The following is a 10,668-nucleotide window of genomic DNA, read 5'->3' as shown; positions in this document are numbered from 1 at the left end:
TAATAACTTTCAGTCTAGTATTAAGATGGCACCGAATGATGCTCGATATAGTCGTAACTGTCGCTTTCTATTATGTTGGACTAAGTTGGGTGAGAAGAAGATTATAGGTCCTGATATAGTTTCTGAGACTAAGGATAATGTCAGATGGAAACGTCTTAAGGCAGCTTTTGACAGAAAAAAGTCTTATGTAGATATTAGGGGGAAAGATATAAAGTTTGTTGTGGGATATAAGCTTTTCCTAAGGTATCTACATGGAAGAAGGTCCTCAAATTTGGACATAAGAGCAAGTTGAGCCCTAGGTTCATTGGGCCCTATCGGATTCTGAAACGAGTGGGGTTAGTTGCCTATCTATTAGAGTTACTTCTAGAGTTAGACTGTATACACTATTTTTTTTTCACCTCTCTATGTTAAGACGATATCGATTTGATGCATCTCACATTGTGCTTGTTGAGGTGATTGAAGTAAGACTGGATTTGACTTTCGAGGAAGAACCAAATGCAAATTTTAGATTGAGAGGTTAAGGTATTGAGAAAGAATACTATTTCGTTAGTTAAGGTTATGTGGTGGAATCATGGTACATAGGAAACCATTTGGGAACCAAAGGATTTGATTCGTTAACAATATCCATATTTGTTTGATTCAGGTGAAATTTCAAGGTCAAAATTTCTTTAAATAGGGGAGAGTTGTAATGCCCCAAAATTTTTGTTTTTGAATTGTTAGAATTTGACAAGTAAAATTGATCTGAGTAGTGGTTAAGTTTTGGTTTGTGTGTAAGAGGTTCTAGGTTCGAATCTCTTCCCTTTAATTTTTTATTTTTATTTTTGCTCCAACCCCTATCTTTGGATATTAAGCTTAGAAATGATTTTCATTCCATTGATGACAATAATGAGCCTATTGGTTTAGTGGTAAGGCTTCAGCTTACCTAAAGGTATGTGTTTAAATTCCTATGCATGCAAAATATAAATATTTTTGCTAATTCCCCAGTCTATGTCGTCATGTGGTAGAGGTTGGGTGAAATTCGAACTTTGGATAATATTATAAGTTTTCATAAAATCAAATTTGGTTATGATGTTTTTTAAAAAAATATTAAATTAGAAGATTTTCCCTAAATTTTTCTCACCACTCTCTCACGTTTCTCACTTTCTCTCTTCTTGTTTCCACGTTCAATTTTTTTTTCAATTTTTTGATTAACTCTTTTACCATTTCCTCTTTTAGGTTTCCTTATTTGTGTTTCCCTTCAACTATCTCCTTTCCTTCATTCTTTCTTTCATTTTCTTGCTATTATTTTGTGTTGTTGGACATTTTTTAAGGTACGTCTATTTAATACAATAATTTTTTCGGAAATACTTAAAAGATGTTGTTGTTCTCGTTTCTTGTGGAAGGTTTGGAAGTGTCAGTGTGTGTTTTTGTAAGAATCATTTTAATTTATAGTTGTGGTGTATTGTTAGGAGAGGCTCGTGAATCGCACAACATAATTAAGAGATTTGTAGGACTGTTATCTCTGTTTGGGTAAGTGATCGTGTGATTCGTAACAAGTAATAAATATTTATAATGAAGAACAAACCTAAACTAACTATTATCAAAACGAAAAGGCAAGCGCACCTATCGAACAATAGTATAGTAATGGCAAGACCAGGATATCGTACCCAAGGGACCCAAAAGTACTAGTAATAACTACTTTTTATTATCTAGCCTAAGAATAAAAGTGTTTTTTATTAAACTAATTATCTAAACTAATTAACTAATTTAATTGAAGCAAAGAGAAAATTTGGAAAAAGACTTGAAGAAAAGCAATTGATAAAGACGACACCTAAGGAGGAATCCACCTAGATTTCACTTGTTATCTGACTCTGAACCAGACGATTTATTCACTTGACTTGATCCATGAGATTCCCTAACCTATGTTACTATCCCTTTCAAGACTAATAACATCTAACCCTCATTTGAATTAATCAAAATTTATTTCTTAATTAAAACCCTTAGGAAAGTAGTAAATCACTCTATGAACTCCCATATTAGGTTCCACCCTAATCCAGAAAAATCTCGTAACCCTATTTCTAGGCGTTCGATCAACTCCGCTTAATTACGCCAAATCTACTCTTAGGCAGGGTATATTCCTCATCTGCATAAACATATTAAATCATGAATTAATACCCGGAATATTAACTCAAGCATTAAGAACACATAATTAAGAACAAATCAAGTATTTATCATACAGTTCAGATAATAATAACAAGATCCATCATAGGTTTTATCCCCCTTAGGTGTCTAATGGGTTTAGTTCATAATAAAATAAGAGTACATCTCTAAAGTATAAAAATAACAAACATGAAGAAAACTCTAAAACCCATGAAGGAATTCTAAGAGAGATCTTCGGTCTTAGAGTAGCTCCAGCTTTTGGGATGGATAGTCTGGCTTCCTTCAAGTAATTCTTGGTGTGTGGTTCTGTATTCCAGAAAATTTCTGGAAGAGACCCCCTTATTAGGTCACACTTAGGGTGTTTATGTAGGCTTTGGATTAGCTTTCTTCCTCCCTAAGTACCTTTTTCCGTGTAAAATACAACTCTTTGAAAAAGGGACACGCCGTGTTCCACGGCCGTGTGACGTGTTTGCCAGGCCGTGTTTGATCCGTTAAATTGCACACGGCCGTGTGGGTCAATAGCCAAGCCGTGTGAATCATGAGAGCCTTGGTCGACACCCTCGAAGGACACGGACATGCGAGCACCCCGTGTGGCAAGGCTTAGGCCGTGTGATCTTCTCGATTTGGTTCATTTTGTTCCTTTTTAGCTCGTTTTTGGCTCATTTTGACTCTTGGTGCTCTCCTGAGTGCAAAACATAAAATAACTAGATTAAGAGCACCAAAATCCACAAATCTAGTAGTAAACATCCATAAATATGCTAAGTATTTGGGGTAAAACAATGTATAATTTGGCGTTTATCAAATACCCCCACACTTAAGCATTTGCTTGTCCTCAAGCAAAACTCTCATTTACTGCTAGAATTCATTCCTCTCAATCACATAATCATTACTGATAATGTTACAAGTTATTCCATAGAAAATCATATAGTGAGAATTCAACTATAGGGGGATTAAAAACCTCAAACAATCTAAATTGAATACTTTGATAACAAAATTATAGGTAATCTCCTTCATTCAAGTAATTAACTTTAGTCTTAAATATACAAGAGATGACATCCTCACTAACGATTCACTCAAATCACTCAAAGTGTTTAAGGTTCAAGATTAAACACTCGATTGTCTAACATGAAAAGTTATTACCATAGGCTTGCATGAAAATCAAATCTCCACCACTTGTAAATGATATGATACACTAATCAAAAGGTCTTTGCATGGTTGTAATGGGGTTTAGGTTACAGGTATGGATACAAGTTGAAGAGACAAGGGTTAGAATCGAGATAATTTCAATATATTACCCCACTATCAAAAAATTAATTACTGAACCACAAACAAATATCTAGAACTAATTTACATGAGTTCATGACAACTTTAGCTTGCTGAGGATTACAATAATAATACTGAGTTTTTTTTTAAGAACAAATCAAGTCAATACAATATAGAAATCATACTTTATGATTCAGTAACAAAAAATGGTGAACATATTGAGGTAACAGTATCAAATTTAATCTCGATAAAAAAAAGTAAATTAAGTAAGAGGATTTCAAAAATAATAGCTTAATGGGTTAATGATGAAGGTTAATCAATAAAAAAAAGGTTAGTAGGCTCAAAGGGGGTTTACTAAGGGTTTAATTATGTAAGAAGGCTTTTTATGGAGTAAATGGGTTGAATCCTAAGTGCCTTTATCACCTCAGTGTATCAAATCATACGTGTGATCTCGATATGCATAATCGAAGCAAGTTCTAGAATAACAGTTCAATGTTGACACACTCAAACCACAAAAGAAGTGAGCAAGAAAGAAAGCTATATGCTCAAAAGGCTCAAAAATCTCACCAAAAATTTAGGTTTTTGATGTCATTCCTGTATACTTTAGATTTCAAGATAATACCCCAATTTAGGAAAATAGTCTAAAAATTTTAGTTCTCAAAATATCAACTTATCATGCTCGATTCTCTAATGTCATATAATCAAATAATCATGCATACTTCCCATGGTCTAATTCATGACATATCAACAATAATTATAGATCAATCAGAATTCATTCGATCAAGGTTATGAGAAAATCACTTAAGCACAAGACCAAATTCAGGGATTTGAGAATAATACAAAAAGTTAGGTTTCATGTTGACCCCCCCACACTTAAGATGTACATTGCCCTCAATGTACAAAGATAGATTATTCAAAATAAAGAAAATCATAAGAGGATAGGAGGTGAAACTCCCTGTTATATGGATGTGGAGCTTGATTCTGAGGCTGGAGTGTTTGGGGAAAGTAGTAACTGCAATCGTTGTTGGCTAGATGAAGAAATTGGGTCATTGAACATGGCACTCGTGAGGTATTGTTTCCCATTTGTTTCCTCATTCCGTAAAATATTCCTAGCAGCTTTGCTTGGAAGTCTGTAGAATCATGAAGAGCTTATTAAGAGTTGGTGTGGAAGAGAGCGTAGTAGGTTTACTTGTTAAAAATACCAGAAAATGAAAAAAAAGAAAATTTACTAATATAGATATGTCTTGTAAAATAAAATAATCAAATTGAAATGAAAATAAAAATAAAAATAAAAATAAAATAAATAAATAAATAAATAAGAATAAAAAGATAGGAGGATTCAATAATCCTCGTCAATAGGGCCCTCAGGTGGTAGCGTTGGGGTGGCAATGTGAAAGTGCTGGCACAGCTGCTGCATCATGGCCTGCATATCGTTCATCCGTCAGTCCCGTCGTCGATCTCGCTCGCGAATCATCTCGAACTGTGTAGTGTAATACTGCTTAAAGTGGGCGAGTCGGCCGGAAAGGTGTGCCAATGAAATAGCCGCATGAACTGGTCGTTCCCTAGGTGGCATGGTGGAAGGCTCCTCATGATGTGGGGGAACATCATCAGGAATGTCCTCAAGATCTTCCTCGTCAATGGCATGAGAGAGACGGTACTGAGGAGGATCGGTCCCATGTCGGTGCTCGATCATCCTCATGTGTAACATAGTCGTGATGCCCTGTGGGGACATCTGACCTATCAGTGTAAGCACTGATGACTAGGCCACGGTGTTGAGGAGGCCGAAGTGTCTAGCAAGGCGCGTCACGTAGGGGTCGGTGGACATCACTCCCTTCTTATACCGCTCGGTCTGATGGCGAATGGCGAAAGCAATGAAGTATGCCAAGTTAGTCACGTGTGCATTCTCTATGCACCATAAATAGTAGGCGTCGTGGGTGTTGACGACACCGGTACTCTCTCTCCTCCTGGTCAATGTGTGTGCCAATATGGCATGGAGATAGCGTAGGGAAAGAGCGAGAGTTAAGGCTTTCGAGCGGCTGGGGTTGTAGGTGGAAGAGAGTGGTGCCAAAGCTTTCCAGCACAAGGAGAGAGAAATATGGATATTTCGTGGTAATGCATTCATGTCTTCGTCCTCCATAAACTCATCGGTGTAAAGTCCTAGAGCGACTCCAAACTCTGGGACACTCATTGCGTGAACTAGACCACCTAATCGGAAGTGAATGGTGCCTGGGTTGTCATTGTTCGTCATCACCACCTGTAAATGAAAAGTAGAGCATAATTTTAAAGTTAGCTCTAAATAAGTGGGATCAGTAATAGAAAAGAACCGTTCCCATGTGTTTGTGGATAAGAGGGCGGGGATGGCATCAACTAGCTGAACTTGCTCGACGGTAGCCCAGTCAATGCAGTAACCTGTAGTGAGGGGTCGTGCACGTAGTATCTGAAATAGCTCCTCCTGCGAAGCTTGCAGAAATTCAAGGAACGGGTGCTGAACTTCGGCTGTAGCACGTACCGAAGAAGAACCCGATCCCCTACGTCTCTTTGAGGATGGGACCGCGGCCTTCTTGCCTCTCAATGATGACATAATGTTCCTAAAAATACATGAGCATTGATAGAATCTAAGCTACATCAGTAGTCAAGTAAGAGACCTAAAACTAGTATATTCTATTTAGTAGCTTAAACAATTCAAATATAGAAAATTCTAAAGCAAATTCCTAACTTGTCTAAAACATATTTTTAATAGTAACAATATCTATGTAAAGCATGTAGAATACTAATGTAGCAACACAAATTGGAAAAATAAGGTTGAGAAAGTGAACCAAAGGTTGCTGTAGGGCGGTGCATGGGCGTGTTGGTGGCGAACATGGGCGTGTGACACCAGGATATAGCTGTGTGGAGGAAAAATGGAGGGTATAGAGAGGGGAAAGTGGGGATTAATGCAAGGGGAGTGGATTTGAGGGTGGTTTGGGGGTTGGGGAAGTGAGAATTTGGGGAATGGTGGCTGGAATAGGGATTAAGGAATAGGGAAGGGTAGATTTCGGCTAGGGTTTTAAAAAGGGGAAGAAGATGAACAGTCGTTTGCTTATATAGGGGAGGTTCACACGGCCTAGGGCCACGCCCGTGTACTTTGAAGGTGAGCCCGTGTTTTTCGAATTTTGCAATTTAGGTCGTGCCCAGCTACTATCCTACTCCCATGTGTCTTGGACGTGTGTCAAACACGGCCATTTCGCACGGCCGTAGGGATTTATCACACCCCTTTTTGGGGAAATCATGTCCCGCTTCAACAAGCCAGTATCGTACGGTCGTGTCTTTTCCCTTATTTGGCCACGGCTTTAGGCACGCCCGTATGCCTGGCTGTGTATGTTGAAAAACTTTGCAATTCAAAAATTAAGTTAATGATTCAAAATGTTAGAAATTAAAAATAAAGAAATCAAAATATGTTAGTGCTCGGGTTGCCTCCCGAGAAGCGCTTATTTATAGTCTAAGCTCAACTTACCTCTCCGTTGAATGATCATGGTGGTTTGAGGAGTTCATGCTCCCCATTCCTGCTGTCAATCTTAAAATAAGGTTTTAGTCGGGTGTTGTTTACCTTAAAACTGCCGAACTTGGGATGACTCACCTCCACCGTACCGAATGAAAAAATACTGAGTACCGTAAGAGGGATTTCCTCATTTGGAGTTGTAGTGACAATGTGGGGATCTGCGACATCTAGTAAGACTTTATCGCCAATCTTAAGTTGATTAGGAGAGGTATCAGGCTTGTTTTGGCATAGTTTCGATTTATCATGTGTTCTCGATTTGTGTGCTCGTCATTCATCTAGCTCCTCTATTTGAAGCCTTCATTCCTCATGGGTGTCTTTGTTCGCTACTTGATAATAGTGCACTGTCTTCATTGTCTTGGTTCGAGGAGGTTCCTGCAAGGACAATTGAATATTAATTTTATCATTGACAAATTTCATAGCGTTATCTTGAGTCTTAGAAGTTTTGACTAAATCGCGTGCTTGGAGTGTTACTGCGTCGTCTCCTGCACGAAGTGTTAGCTCTCTTGTGCCTACATTAATAATGGTTCTGGCAGTTACTAAAAAGGGTCGTCCTAAAATTAAAGGTACCTCGTTATCCTCATCCATATCTAAGACGACAAAGTCTATTAGGTAAATAAATTTATCAATTTTAACGAGAACATCTTCAATAATACCTTTAGGAAATCTAAATGTTTTGTCAGCCAATTGTATGTTCATCCTTGTCTGTTTGGGTTTACTGAGACCTAGTCGTTTAAACATTTTATATGGCATAACATTTATACTTGGCCCTAGATCAGTTAAAGCATTATTCACAGATAAACTACCAATTAAGCAAGGAATTGTAAAACTCCCTGAATCTTTCAATTTGTTAGGTAGCTTATTCTTTAGAATAGCTGAGCAGACTGCATTGAGTTCCACATGCGATGTAGCGTCTAATTTTCTTTTATTGCTCAGAAGTTCCTTTAAGAATTTTGCTGAGTTGGGCATCTAGGACAGAACTTCAATAAAGGGTAAGTTAATATATAATTTCTTTAAGAGTTTGACAAACTTACCGAATTGTTCTTCTGTTTTGTCTTTTGTCATCGCTTTAGGATATGGCACACGAGGTTCATGATTCGTACTTACCTATTTAGGATCATTATCATTTACCTCTTCTCGACCTTTGTTCATCGCGTTGTCTTGCTGTAATTCTGGCTCCGGTGCAATGAATCCTTCTTTATTTTGAGTACTAATTGCATTAAGGTGTTCCATCGGATTAGGTTCAGTATTACTTGGTAAGCTACCTTGTGGTCATTCGGAGATTAGTTTTGATAGCTGGCCTATCTGAGTTTTGAGTCCTTGGATCGATGCTTGTTAATTCTTAAGTACTGTCTCGGTATTTTGGAAACGGGTTTCTGACACTGAGATGAATTTAGAAATCATCTCTTCAAGGTTTGGTTTCTTCTCTTGTTTATAAGGTGGTTGTTGAAAACTAAGGATTTTGTGGCTTTTGATTCCCTTGACCACCCCAGAAGAAATTTGGATGGTTCCTCCAACCTGCATTATAAGTATTACTGTATGGGTTATTTTGAGATCGGAAGTTATTGTTACCCATATACTTGACTTGTTCTTCTTCAGTTGTAGAATTGAAGGATTGGTATTCTATATGCACACCTCCGCCACTTGAGTCACACCTCATTACTGGATGTACCTGCGTAGAACCAAGTAAACCGTCAATCTTTTTATTGAGAAGTTCTACCTGATTAGAGAGCATGGTGACTGAATCGATGTTATAAACGTCGGCTGTTTTCGTTGGCTTTGTCCTCATAACTTGCCGCTGATAGTTATTCAGTGACATCTCCTCTATAAATTCATAGGCATCTTCTGGTGTTTTATTATTGATGGTTCCGCCAGCAGCTGCGTCAACCATTTGCCTAGTCGAGGGATTCAGGCCATTGTGGAATATTTGTACTTGAAGCCAAAGCGATAACCCATGGTGAGGGCACCTTCTCAGTAGGTCCTTGTATCTCTCTCATGCATCGTAAAGTGTTTCTAAATCCATCTGCACAAAAGAAGATATATCATTACTTAATTTAGCTGTTTTAGCCGGCCGAAAATATTTCAGTAAAAATTTCTTGGTCATTTGTTCCCAAGTAGTGATAGACCCTCGTGGTAACGAGTTCAACCACTGTTTAGCTTTGTTTCTTAGTGAAAAGGGAAACAACCGAAGATGTATGGCATCATCAGAAACGCTATTGATTTTAAATGTATCGTAAAATTCCAGAAAGTTCTCTAAGTGTGCGTTGGGATCTTCATCCTGCAAACCATCAAACTGAACAAACTGTTGTATCATCTGAATAGTGTTAGGTTTTAATTCAAAAGTATTTACAGCTATAGCAGGTCTAACTATGCTAGATCCAGTTCCTGTTAAAGAAGGTTTAGCATAACCATACATAGTACGTGGAGCAAGATTTTGATTAGCCGCAATTGTAGGAGGTAACTAATTGCCTTGGTTTTCAGCCATCTCATCGGTTGGAGGTTGAGTATCGTCTTCTCGCTCGTTCTCCGTGTATCGTAAGCTACGCCTTATTTCTCTTTGATTTCTACGAACTGTGCGATCGATTTCTTCATCAAGAAGTAATGGTCCTGACGGGTTTCTTCTAGTCATAAACTATAAAAACCTGCGAAGAGAAAAAAAATAAGTAAATTAATAAATAATAATAATGATAAACTAAAATTAAATTGCAAGAAAAATAAATGGCTAAAGTAATAAAAATTTAGCGCTCCTAATATTTTGAATCCCCGGCAACGGTGCCAAAAACTTGATCGTGTGATTCGTAACAAGTAATAAATATTTATAATACAGATCAAACTTAAACTAACTATTATCACGACAAAAAGGCAAGCACACCTATCGAACAATAGTATAGTAATGGCAAGACCAGGATATCGTACCTAAGGGACCCAAAAGTACTAGTAATAACTACTTTTTATTATCTAGCCTAAGAATAAAAGGGTTTGTTTATAAAACTAATTATCTAAACTAATTAACTAATTTAATTAAAGCAAAGAGAAAATTTGGAAAAAGACTTGAAGAAAAGCAATTGATAAATACGACACCCAAGGAGGAATCCACCTAGATTTCACTTGTTATCTGACTCTGAATCAGACGATTTATTCACTTGACTTGATCCGTGAAATTCCCTAACCTATGTTATTATCCCTTTCGAGACTAATAACGTCTAACCCTCAGTTGAATTAATCAAAATTTCTTTCTTAATTAAAACCCCTAGGGAAGCAGTAAATCACTCTATGGACTCCCATATTAGGTTCCACCCTAATCCGGCAAAATCTCGTAACCCTATTTCTAGGCATTCGATCAACTCCGCTTAATTATGCCAAATCTACTCTTAGGCAAGGTCTATTCCTCCTCTGCATAAGTACATCAAATCATGAATTAATACCCGGAATATTAACTCAAGCATTAAGAACACATAATTAAGAACAAATCAAGTATTTATCATACAGTTCGGATAATAATAACAAGATCCATCATAGGTTTTATCCCCCTTAGGTATCTAAGGGGTTTAGTTCATAATAAAATAAGAGTACATCTCAAAATTATAGAAATAACAAAACATGAAGAAAACTCTAAAACCCCTGAAGGAATTCTGAGAGAGATCTTCAGTCTTGGAGTAACTCCGGCTTTTGGGATGGATCGTCTAACTTCTTTCAAGTAATTCCTAGCATGTGGTTCTGTATTCCAGAAA

At 37.4% G+C, this 10,668-nt stretch overlaps 1 non-coding gene across 1 annotated transcript; it reads left to right on the top strand.

Moving 5' to 3' along the window:
• Positions 1–8,886: 8,886 nt before the first annotated feature.
• LOC121217127 (small nucleolar RNA R71) lies at positions 8,887–8,993 on the top strand. The gene has a single exon (XR_005913320.1). It is a non-coding gene; the product is annotated as a small nucleolar RNA R71 (small nucleolar RNA).
• Positions 8,994–10,668: the final 1,675 nt, after the last annotated feature.

The sequence above is a fragment of the Gossypium hirsutum genome, chromosome A02 (assembly GCF_007990345.1).
Source record: "Gossypium hirsutum isolate 1008001.06 chromosome A02, Gossypium_hirsutum_v2.1, whole genome shotgun sequence".
NCBI classification, from domain to species: Eukaryota; Viridiplantae; Streptophyta; class Magnoliopsida; order Malvales; family Malvaceae; genus Gossypium; species Gossypium hirsutum.
The sequence above is the reverse complement of the archived record's forward strand: the minus strand, read 5'-3'. Positions and strand labels throughout refer to the sequence as shown.